The 13,107-nt window shown below is 40.8% G+C and overlaps 1 protein-coding gene across 8 annotated transcripts in view; it reads left to right on the forward strand.

Annotated features, from left to right (window-relative positions):
• STARD13 (StAR related lipid transfer domain containing 13) overlaps positions 1-13,107 on the forward strand; it is a 306,300-nt gene that overhangs the window by 237,540 nt on the left and 55,653 nt on the right. The gene's annotated exons all lie outside the window — the stretch shown is intronic.

The following is a 13,107-nucleotide window of genomic DNA, read 5'->3' on the forward strand; positions in this document are numbered from 1 at the left end:
TTTAGGGAATGGCTGGCTGCTTGTTGGTTTTCTATGGGCATGATTATTTCCTCATTTTTGGTTGTTTCTTCTAGGGACGTTTGTGCTGGAGCTTAGTAGATCTGTATCACTGGGAAATATGGTGCTCCGGGGTCCTTTCTTGCAAATTACTCTTTTAGGAGCTTTTTTGGACCTAGGCGAGTACATAGCTCAGGGCAGAGGTAGGCTGCAGAGCTCCTACTCAATGCCAGAGCCCCTCAGCATCTTCTTCCCTTGGAGTTTCTAAAGAAGGAAGCGGTGTGAGGGACAGGGCTGTGAGGACAACATGAGGGCATTATGCTGTGAGGACATTATGCACTCATTCCTGCAACACTGGCGAAGAACGCAGCAGTGATACGTTCCTCCTATGAGTCATTCTGGAGCTGCCAAAAGTTGGAGCAGCCCATTGCCCAGTGATGAGTAGTGGTTGACCTTTATTCCTATCTTAGAGAATATTGTAAAATTGAGCTAAATGAATTGCTTCTGGCATCAGCGCAGCCTAGTTTCCTACAGATTTGGATTCCTTCCCCCCACCTCACTGAAACCAAGTCCTTACTTCCCCTCTTCCGTGCCACTCCCCAGATCTCTCTCCCAACCCTTAAATATTTGTTGGGCAAGTGGTACATACGCTTGGCTGATGCAGAGTGCTGTGTACTCTTTAGCCAACTGTCTGCTGCTCCTCAGCATGGGTAGTGGGTCACCCCACAAATGCCTTTCCCTTACTGGAATAGTAATTTGTATGCTTACCTCTACCCAACACCAGCTTTTCTAAAACATAGTATCTTTGAGACCTGGCTCCCCGTCAGATTTGACTGAAACTGGCCCATAGATTCTGAAATTATATTGGGATCCAGGGGGGTGTCCCAGAGAGACGGACTATTATTTCCTTAGGAAGCAATAGTACAAATACACTGTAACACAAGCAGAAATTAAAAGCATTATGAGGAAATTAGTAGGTGAAGCTCTGTGAGTTGTGTTGTGGAGACAGACATAAAAGGAACACGTTTTTAGGTTTGCCATAAAATCTTCTAAATTATTATAGTGAAAAATTGTTGAGCAACTCATCATAAGGAAAATATGGGACTCACCCTGCCAATTCATCCCCAATGTATTCCAGCCCAGCAGATGGATAGCCAGTGATGAATTTGGTTTGAGCTTATCAACCATAGTAAACAACTATACAGCATATAGACGGCTAAAGTTATAACAGTACATTGCACCTATAAAGTGACAGTTATTTTGGTCATCTCCTACTTTGCCACCTTTAAAAGTATTATTAACTCTACCTACCTTCTATTAAATAACATTTAAAAGAGAAATAAACTTGCATATAACAACTTAAACTATATTAAAATGTATGTACAGTCAAGGAGAGTTTTAGAAGTTCATGAATGCTGTGTTTAGCCTTCCGTCTCCTTCTGTGTCTCCCCATCCGCAGTTATAAAAATATCATGGCTCACACATTTGGTTTACTCTTCAGAATATTAAAAAAAAGAAAAAAAGATTAACTATGAACGGGCAAGAGTTTTTTCCATTGATTTGGAGCTTGTCTTGAACTATCCAAGGGCAATTCAGCTACTGGCAGTTCAAGAAAGGCATGCAGACATGCTACTAGCTATTCTTGGAAACTAATTTTCCTCTTGAAAATCAGATTGCACAAATTGTTCAGTAAAAGTCACAGAAATTTAATATATTACAGTGCCAAAAATATTTAACATGTGGAACTCACCAGAGTGTTTATAATTTTGGATTTATCCTTTGCTTTCAGACCTCAGGCAACTTTCTTCTAAGGCTGTTCTAGTATTTTTTTATCAGTCTGAATCTGCATAATCATTTCTCTGTTTCAGTATATGTGGTGATCCACCATAATACACTTGAATAGACCTTCAGCGTGTCCACTTGGCTTAGGATCTTCTCGTGCTGTCACCACTTCTGCAAGTGGGAGTTGGGAGAGTAGTGGCCAGCGACTGGCTTCAGCCTGGCGAGGTGGGTCTCCCCAGTACCCCCACTACTCAGTGGGGAGAAGCTGTTCAGAGCAGGAACCTAACAACACATTGCTTTAGTTTCCTGAAATGCACCACTTTGAAGTTTTTAACCCCAACGTATGATGTGTCTAGTCTACAAAGACTGTTCTGAATTAGACTGTACCGGGGAGGGGAACTCTTGTCTTACTCCATGTACAGAAGGACTCTCAGTTCTCAGCTCATGCCAATTTATACGCACTGACTCCTGGACCAAGCAGGACTTGTGTACACATCCACTTCAGGAGAGAAACCCCTGCTTGAAAACCTTGACCCAAAATGTTAATCTCAAGGAGAGTGCACTCTGCAATTTGCACAGCAGGACATACAGTTTCTGCATGAGAACAGTAATAAAAATATACTCATATTTATTATTTATCAAATGAGACTTCTAGAGTGTTTTCGGACTGTTGGATATCACTGCAGAGTCCATCTGGGGTGATACCGGGTCTCCGCAGGGAGAAAATGCAAAGCACCGTCTTGGGCTGTTGAAGCAGTTTCCTTATCTCAGGGGATGCCCTCACGGGGCAGAGCACTCTTGGAAAAACATCTAACCTGAAGGCCCTGAGCATTAATCTGAAAGCTCTTCAGTGCTCATCTCCTAGCCTGGCAGCAAAATAACCCTCCTGAATAAAGGAGCACAGTACTAAAAAAAAAGCAATGCCAATGTTATTCCTTCAGAAACTTGATAGAAGTTAAATTCCGCTTTTGGAAATGTAACTTCCCTCGGTGTGGGTAGGGATGTGAGGGGTTTCCAAATGGCAGAGTGTTCATCCAGAAAGAAATAGGGGTGAGCGGGGAATTTAACAGATAAAGCGCTGAGTACGTTTTCCCCTGCAGTCACAAAATACTTTAGGAAGAGAGTCTCTCGTAACCTAAGGACAGAAGGAGATTTTAAAAAGGGATGGCATGAACCAGTACCTACCTTGAATCAAAATATCTTCAGATTAGGGGCATATTCAATAGGAGCCCAAATTTGAATATTTTGGATGTGTCTTCCCCTTAACCCTCTTGTCTTTACAGTGGGCCAATTGATAATTCTTTCAGGACGTCTTTTATATTTGATTGCAGGTATACATTTTCCTATTTGAATCAACGTATCATCTTTAGGAAGTGATTAAAGACAGGAAGAGACTTGGTAGTCTCAAGGTAGCACGTGCTCATTGCAAATGAATTATTTACTCTCCTTACTTAAGTATTTTAGTGCAAATGTCCAAAATGGACAAAGGAAGAGATGACTGTAAGGTTACTGTAGTAAGCTCCTGGAAGCTTTTGTAGTGTAGATGGTCAAATTCCCACACCTGAGAAAAACAGTGGCAGAGACAGGAGGCAGCAGTGGTGTTAGAGAAATAACTCTTGGAAGTAAGATTTGGCAGTCTGGAGACTGCTTTTTAGAAAAAGATTCTGACTAGGGTTAGGATGCAGGATTTTAGGAGGAACTTAAGGTCAGAAACTAAAATTGTTTCTAAATATACCCAGTTGCGCTTTTTATTAAAGGAAATTGTCCCTAACTAGAAGTCCCTGTGAGTACTGTGAAAGCATGCACCTCTGATGTATGCAGCAACAAGCTACATATATCACAGCTTGGAGTCAAGGTAGATGCCCAGTACTCTGTGCTTTTAATTCTTGGTGGCTATTACAGGTTATTTCCAATAGAAAATTATTTTTTGGGCGGCTGGCGGAAAGGATCTAAATATCTTACAAATTTTGTATAGTTATGGATGAAATACTCACAAAATAAATTCCTAGGTAATTCCAGGGTAAAAACCCACAGTAAAGCTATATATGATATAATATAATAATAACAATCTTCCATCTTAACATTCCTGGGGACTCATTTGTGACGCTGTCCATTCTCATTTTTTCATCTCCTGAAAGCCGTATTTGCCTTAGGGGTATGGTATCATCGTGTTAAAAATGAGCTGGTGCTACTGGTCTCGCGATTGACTGCCGTACTTTGAGCAGCTCTGTTAGCGCACAGCTCTTAAAGGCTGCTTTGGAAGGGTCTTTACACTTACTACAGATGCTAATGTCCTGATGTCTTCCCAAATGATGGAGGAGAATGTTTTGCCCTTTTCGTTTCAAGGCATCATAAAGTCTTGGAGACTTTGGAGGCCGGTTGCCAGATGTGATTAAAAATTAATGAAGCAGAGCAATTGTACCTGATCCCCCGACAGACACTTGAATAACAGCTTTTTCTAAGACTACCTTTCTAAATGGTTCTTTTTGCATCTGTATTTCTCTGCTTTCTGGCCACAATGGCAACTTCCTTATCATAAAAAATGGAAAACAATAGTAGAGGACATTTGGGTTTTTTTTTCATGCAGTTCCCTGCAAAATCTAGTTGGATTCTGTCCATTGCACATAGAGTGAGCTACCAAGATGGACTGTAAACTGAAGCATAAAACTATGTCAACAGGTATGAAGTGGGGAAGCAGATAAGCCTCTTTTTAGTGGTACAGGAGTTACCTTCAGTAACACTCATACTCAATATGTGCTAATTGAAATGTAGCAAACTCTGTATTTTTGGGATAGGCCTACTGCATTGCTTCAAAGCCTGTCTGCATTGGAAGAGAGGGTAAATATCATCTTTCCTATGTCCTGTTACCTCAGCATTAAGATATTTTAAAGCAAAGGAAATAGAAAAAAGCAGGCGGTGAGGAGGCGTGTGATCTCTGCATTGATGCTTTAGGAGGTCATTGGGGAGTGTTAGTGCTCAGGCTCTGAGATTGAAGAAAAACAATACTATGACAGCGAAGTAATACTAATTAATGCTTCTTTACTACTTTACATATGCTGAGCATTGCAGAGACACCAGCTAAATGTAGAGACTTGGTTATACATTGAGAGATTTGGTTCTTCAAATCCTGTCAATCTTTTTGAACAGTTATATATAACAGTTACATATAAATAGATTTGACTGAGCATTTTTCTTTGCAGAAGCAGAGACAAACAGTCATCATTATCTGTGAACTATTCATAAGGCTTTGTATAAAAAAGCTTTTAGGGCTAAATTCTGATATTTTCACTCATACCAAATAGGAATGTACTCTTCAGGTTATTTATCAGTAGTGAGAGTGTCCGGCGTTTGGCAAAAATGTTCTCTGTGAAATATTGTTTTGGAGAGGTATTTATCACTAAGATTATTATTTGGGGATTTTCTTTCTTTGAAAGAACATACTCCTGGCTGGTCAGACACACTTTTTATTCATTGTGCCTTGTACAGGACAACCATTGGCTATTTAGAAGAGCAGTATTTACCCAACACAAATATTGTTCTCTTAAAAGTAGACTTTCATGATAATCCTTCACATTATCATGACATCAGTACGCACAGTTACTCATAGTCACTGCAGTTATGTAGTTCCCCCCAACAGGATACTGTTAAATAAACAATGTTATTTGAGGAATTGGCAATTCTCTCTTCCATGCTTCACCCGAAGTGTATTCTTAGCTTTTCATTCACTGATATTTTTGCTTTCCTGGAATCCGCTCTTACTGCCTTCTGAAACTCAGAGCTGTGCAGACCTCTCATCCAAGCAAATCTGTGATAGTTTGGAGAGACCTGCTCTTTGGTATTCATCAGAAGAAGTGAGGGTTAACTAATCCGGGCGCTGCAGCTGAGGTTATCATCCAGCACCCCTTACAAACCGTGGAAAGCAGCACTGTATGAAATGGCACCGTTCTATAAGGAGGGATGCAAATGATGCTGAGATGCCAGCACGGCAGGAATATAAGGTACTGTTTGCAGGAAGAGAAGAGAAGTTTACTGAGTTTCTGCTGAACAGCTACAGGTGTGGCAATCCAGAGGTAGTTAAATGCAAGGGCTGGAAAAGTAAGCAGTGCTTTCCAGCCGCCGCGGCCGAGCACTGCTTGAGTTAATGTCTCCGGCTGAGAACAGAGCTGGAACTGTATCATCAAAAATCTACTTCAGCCAGGGGTAGTAAATTTGCCACCTAGCCGGTTTGAGACCAAAGCAACCTGTTTGGTCAGATGTATCTCAGAGTATATATTTTTTCAGAGTTGTCCTGAATCCAGGATTCCTCTAAGGAAGAGTAAATATTCGCCCTGTGGGTTGTGACAGAGAGTGGATTAGATGAACTTTCACACTCCACTTTGGCCTTATTTTCTGTGGTTAATTTCAACTCTTAGATGAAGTCTTTTTAAGGTAAAAAAGAGCATGGTCATTCTTGGGAGAAGAAGCCAAGTCAATTTTTTTTTTTATAAAAACTGGTCATTTTACAGGATGTGGCTACAGTTATTATCAGTCCCAAGTACATGAGTCACGTGGTGGTATTATCAAGTTATTCCTTACTCTATGTTTGTGTAAGATCCACTGAAGGAAATGTGACTGCCTTCACAGGCAGTGGAGTTAAACATTTTCCTAAACTCAGTGACCAGAGCACATGGAGGAATGAAATTTGACAGAGACTCAGTGAAGTATCCTGAGCATTAGTGGGATAGGTGTGGAAACCGAGACAATAAAAAAAAACAAAGCAGTTGGAGAGTCAGAAAGAAGAGGTATACTTATAAAAATAAAAGAAAAAGGAGCCCAGCAGTAAGGAATTGTCTGTTTTGTTGAAAATACAGGAGAGATCAAGGGTGTGTGGTTCTTTTTCAAATCCATTTCTTACGTAAATAATATGATGTGTGCTTTATGGCACAATCCAGCAAAGCAAGCAAGGAAATAAGTGTTAGACATGCTTAGGTGCAGTGATTTTGATGACACGAGTCTGTTGAAAGTCCTGATCAGGAAAGCAATCTTATTCAAGACAGCACGAAACTGCACAGTTAGACCCCTTACAGCAGGAGTTTAAATTCATCTTTTCTTCAGAAGAAAATGGCTTTAAATGTATCGCTTGATTGCGATCTAGGTTACAGGAACATACTGCTATAAAAATATAGCATTAGCGGAATTTTCCAAGTCCAAAAATAATTTAGTGTCCAAATACTTATTTTATCTGATTTATGGCTTCACAGCCATGTCTAAGCCAGTACTGCCAAATAAAATTTTCTTTACTGTGAGATGTATTCTTCTCAGGTATTTGGAATGACGTCTAACATATAAATTAAGCGAAAGTTTCCTTCTAGAAATATTCATCTATATTTATATTTTTAAAGTACAACTTCATATTTTACATCTTAAAAGCGTAACTTCATTTTTTACAGTATCAGTGCCTAAACATATATATGATATGCTTCATGAAATCAAGGACCCAAATACATGCAAAAACTGTGCAGTCATATCATACAAAGGTGTTTTCTTCTTAATATCCTTGTAAAAGTACTTTTCTGTACTCCAATAACTTACCAATTTCATTCAATGAATATGTCTCAGGAAACCAATCAGGCAAAAGAGTAACAGTGAATTTGCCCTCCCATTCCCCATAGATGGGTGTGTTCCTGACACCTATGTTGAGACATGTAACTGAAATAATATTTGCATAAATTCCATTTAGTAAGGATGCATTGACTGATGCCAGTGAATGTTAGGGCACTTAATCAAACAGTAAATAGCAATGCATGTCTAAGCATTGATCATTTAATGCAGACATTGTCAGAAGAATTAAATAGATCGTGATGTCCTTTTGTTCTTTCTTTTTACTTAGTATAATATACTGTTGCTTTCTAAATCTCCTCAGGCTCTTTAATAAAGAAAGATTTCTTCTCTTAATTTGGACAGCTGCATAATTGGGGTGCTAAATCATCCTCAGGGATGTAATCAAAATGATCCTAATGTGTAACAATTCTCTATTTTTCCTGCTTAGTTTAGAGCAGAAGGAACAGATTTAGGCGATTGCAATCTGTTGCATTGCCTTAAAAATCAAGCATTGATCATTATAATATAATAGTTTTGAAACCAAAGGTCCCCAGGTCCCTTGTAAATAGATTTAATTCAATGTTCAAAATATCTGTTGTGGTAGGTATGGTTATGGCCCTTTTAATGTAGGAAAATCTGATGCACAAAGATAATTTAACAGAATTACAGGATTTGATTTGCCCAATTCAAATCATAAACCAGCAGCAGAATCTGGAAAAAAAATAATCACTAAGTCTGACTTCCAGTCTGGACTGTTAGCTACACAAAATGCACCAAACAAATAACTGCCTAACTCTAGACCCTATTTATAAAAAGTCATGGGATCCGTGCACTAGCATTTCCCATACTTGATGGGAAGGTAATAGCAGTGATCATGAAGCTGAGGCTTCCTTCACGAGGTGCCCAGTGCAGAGAAGGGGTCCGAGAGGAAAGCCCCAGACTGGGATCTCACCAGTACTACCCTTCCCTGCCTGCTGGTCTTGGCATTAACCCTGCAGTCGCCAGTGGATATGTTTGTTCTGGTTCCAGGTATTGCTGCTTGAAGCCAGTGAGGTGGAGGGAGACCTTTATCCTAGAAAACTATCAGAAAAGGGTGATGATCCTAACACCTGTACAGTTTCACCCTTCAGTTAAATACTATGGTCACCAGCATACACATCATTGGATCAGATTTCCTATTTTTATTCTAAAAAAAGGCAATAGCAGGGCAGGCTTCTGACCTAAAAACATATGCTAAGGCATCTCTACTCAGCAGGAGGGACTTCAGCTAATGTTATCCCTTGGAGTTATGCTCAGCTGCTAATTTAAGTGCTCAATGCATGATAAAGTTCCTGTAGTGACACTCTGCAAAAGAGCGACTCGGCTTAGAAAGGGTGCAGAGAGGGACGCGGAGGTTCAGGCAAGCCGGGTGGCTGGTGGACACTGCAGCATCCTCCTGGAAATGACCTGCCCATGCTCACTGAGAGCCTTTCTCCTGCAAACAGAGGACATGCTAATTTCTCAATACACCCTCAATTTCCACTGTATAATAGCGTTAATGACCTTGACAGAAAGTGTTTCCTGGGGATTAATAACCATTTGAGGTTTAATGACCTGAGGCTATGCCTCAGGCCATCAACTCCTCCAAGCTGCTCATTAAATCCTTAGGGTACACAGTCTGCTTCAATCACTCCTGCTTAAGCATTTGCTCAGTGTCACCTAATAATGATATTCTCCCTGAGGTATTTCCTCTTCAGAGGCCCTGGTGTTGGAAATGTGTTTGTCCTTAAGTCTTTTGGGAAAAGAACTCATCGTTAATTTTTTAGGTGACTGTGTATTACAAGTCAAAGCATTTACTCAGGCTGTCACTAAGTATCTGCTGTGATGAACACAGTAAAAATGAGACAGTTAAATTCATAAATTGCACCTTGAAATGTAAACTATTTGTTTTAGTTGCTTACAGTCTTAGAATCTAAATCAAGAGCCAGTAGCCTCCCCCCATCCTAACACTGGTGGTTCAACCAGAGGTAATTTATTTGAGAGGTGATACGGGACAGGTTACCACTTTCTAGCAAACAGTGGCTTCATACTAGCTCTAAAGGATACCCCAAATTCAGATCTGTGCAGAAGGAACAATATAATAGAGAGCACATCTGCCTGTTGGAAGAGAAATGCCATTGCTAGGCCAATTTCTTACTGATGAAGTCATAAGTCAAAGATGGTGTATTGTCCTGTGTTATGGTACATACTTATGAAGGGTGAACTTGTTTTTCTGTCGAAGATTTTTCATTTAAGGGAACATTCTTCCCACATCCAGATGGCATCAAGTACAATTGGATCTTAGTTAAATCTGCTGCTGTGGTGTTACATCGTGTTCCCTGTTTATTTGTGTAATAGTGCAGCGCGGCATGCCAAATAGGCATGGCACAAACAAATTGCTATTAGAAGTTTCTTCCCAAACTTTCTAAACTGAAAGAAAAGTGCAGGGAAGAAGGCAATCAACAACAGTTGTAGGAAACCGATACAGTGAGCACGGTGCAGAGTTATGTGTCTACAAATCAGTTCTATTGTCTTCACATCAGTTGTAAGAATCCTCTGGCGAGGCTTTGCCAGCATCCCCTTTGCACTTTAGTCTCCGTTGTGCACTGAGCAACTAGTTAACTTGATATGTCTAAGGAGAGCTAGGAGCAGTGCTGTTAGGGCGCTGGAGAGTGGAGATGCTTACCTCCCTGAGAGGTCTGGGAAGACCTGCCCTCAACCTGACTTTAACTTAGAACTAGCTATGCTGTCCCTGTGCTTTGAGCTAACATCTTTGTCCAGACACAGCCTGCATTTTTAGGGAAAGAAAAGCATTTTGCTGGCAAATGCTAAAAATCAGAAGTACTTGGGGTTGTTTATAAGCTTAAGATAATTAAAGAAAACCTGAATACCAAGAATGCAGAGTATCAACTGCGGGGGAGATCTTGATAAATGTAGCTTAGTTCTGGTAAGTGAGATACACATATATCCTATGGAAACCAGCAGGTGAACTGATGAATAAGACACAGATGGGGTGAACAAATCAAGTACTTAATTCCTTGCTTGTGTTTGAGATTAGTGGATTCTGAGGTCAAGTAACTCTAATTCAATGACATGCTTTGTGTGGGAAATACATGCTGTTTGTGGTAAACACTGAGCACCTACACAGGAATGTTCCTACATAAATCTCAAATCCTTTTGCACACACGGATACAGATCATTTACACCATCACTGCAGATGGAGAAAATCAGGTGCAAATAGGTGAAATTATGGACCTTAAGTCAGACAGTACATTAACAGGAGATGCCTCAAAGAAGAATTTATTTTATCTCACTGGAAATGTCTCTAGCTTTATATGCCTGTTCCTCCCAAATTCTCTGTATAGTCCCTAAAGATGAATGAGCACTTTCTGGGTACAAGCCATTTTACCTCTTTTGGACATTAACTTTAAGATAAGATAAATACTTTCATGGAAGTACCTCTTTCCATAGCCTTCAGGAGCACCTGGGATGAATAGTTCCAATGCAGATGCAGGAAGGTGAGATGATTCCCACCCTTTATATCCAGAAATCCCCATGTATGTAAATAAATGTTCTACATGGATGACAAGATGGCTGCTGTGAAGACAGGTCAACTAGATATTTAAGCATATGCTTATTGCTAAGCTTCTGCTATGTCCTACTGAAGCCTGGTTTATAAAACCAGCCCCTCTGCCGAGACCCTTACTGTTGTGTGGAACAAGGAGGTCTGCTGCTGACCCAGCCTTAGCTCCAATTCCCCTGGCTGCTGTTGGTTTGAGACAAGCGTACAGCATCGTTCCCACGTAGATTTTAGGTGTAGGAATACACTTCTGGTTGGAATTTCCTTTCTAAAGTCTATTGAGAATTCAAATGAGAGCCAGATGAGTTTTTTCCTGTTCATTTAGAAGAAAAATGCAAAACATCATGAGAAACTTTAAAACTCCAGCACTCCCTGAAAGTCCTCACCACAATAACATTTTCCTGAAAAAGTTCTTTCCAGGGGGTTTTGAGCTTGCAGGTCGTAAGCATTCGTATGTTTTTCTACCGCTGATGAGGAAAGGCCTGATCAGTAAACAATGAATGAAGGAAATGCTTTGAAATACATTCAACAAATAGTGGCTTTGTAGACTCAGTTTTGAGGCTGCTTTTAGCAATTGCAGAAAGATTAATGAAGGCTCCAGGTCTGCTCCCAAAATCAGAGTCAGCCAATGGAGCATCACAGCTATAATTTTCACCCTTTGGCAGTGTTGCCTTCCCCGCACATCCTCCAGTGGAGTCCAGGCTGGTTTGTTTGGGTTATTGTTTGTCTTTAAAGATGAAGCTCTATCAGAAAATAAGGAACTGTAATTTTCAGTACAGCACTGTGATTCCTTAGTAGTAAGTGAGCTTTCAGAGCATAACGCAGTGGCCACAGGATACCGTGGGTCCTGGGTTTCTAACTACCATTACAGTGTAAAAAAATACTGCAAAATACAGTCCATCTCCTAAATCAAAATACCTTTATCATGTGTTCAGTTTTAACCAGTGGTTTCAGAGCAACATGTGGGCTCTTAAGATGGTTACTTAAAATCTTTAACTTCCATTTTGCTGAGATTTCATTGTCAGATTTAGGCTTCTCCTTTTGAAAACTGAGCCAGGCTTTTTTACAGTGAAATCCATAGGAGAGACCATCTTTTGTAGGCAACTGCCTGCTTTCTGCTTCTGTTTCTGTCTGGAGAACAACTTATCTCATCATAATTCTGGCATATCTGAGGCTAGACCCTGCCAGAATCTGAAAGTGAAATAAACCATCAAAAAATGTCAGATTCTTAAAAGTGCAGACCAAGGTCAAGTCTAGAAAAAGGCTAGACTTGGAAAATAAAGTACTTTGCCTTTTCCTTCAAAGCATACACAACCAACTTTCAATCTTTGTGTTTATCTGTATATCCCATTACTGTAGCACCGGACAGCCAAAAATGGCTCACGTCCTCAGCACATATATTCGATCTACTGGCCTTGAGGGGACAAAAAGCCAGAGCAACCCCTGGATCCTGCTCTTCGTGGAGCACATCTGGAGATGGGGAAGGGCCCCGAGCTGATCCCGGAGGCAGCGCAGCAGCCGGCAGGGAGTTTCCAGCTGGAGCGGGTGCTGGTGGCCCTGTGCCCCTGGGGACGGCTCCCAGCTCGCTCTGGAGGTGACGTCCCAAGGAGGGAGGTGTCCTCACACAGTCCTTCTGGGCAAGGGCAGCTGCTGTTGTTTGGGGACTTATTTTCCCGAAGACCAAAGGGAAATTTTGCCCAACAAATTGAACCCAAGATTTTGAATAGCAGCCATCTCTCATCTCTTCTTTAAACAGGGTATTTTAATGCTCTGCAGAATTACAGTGCGAGGCACGCTGCCTTCCATCTCCTTAATCCTCTGTAAATTTACTTCTAACAGCTACTGCCAAAATACAGTATGGCACTCGCACAGCACATGCTTCTTCAGTGGTGAGCACAAAGCGGCTTCTGTTCAGAGGGAATATGTTGCAAGTCCATGACTGACACATTGTGAGTGCTGAAGATTATGAAACATATTCTGAAACTGAGCAAGCCATAAACACTTCATTTTTCAGAAACAGTCACATTACTTCTGTCATTATGCTTGGCAAATGTATGTATGCAGACCTTGGTGCATCCACGTAGCACACGTTGAACAAGCACTGAGTGCTAAACCAGTGGCATGCCAGCAGCACTGCAGAGTTCAGAGGA

Source organism: Aquila chrysaetos, chromosome 19 (genome assembly GCF_900496995.4).
Source record: "Aquila chrysaetos chrysaetos chromosome 19, bAquChr1.4, whole genome shotgun sequence".
NCBI classification, from domain to species: Eukaryota; Metazoa; Chordata; class Aves; order Accipitriformes; family Accipitridae; genus Aquila; species Aquila chrysaetos.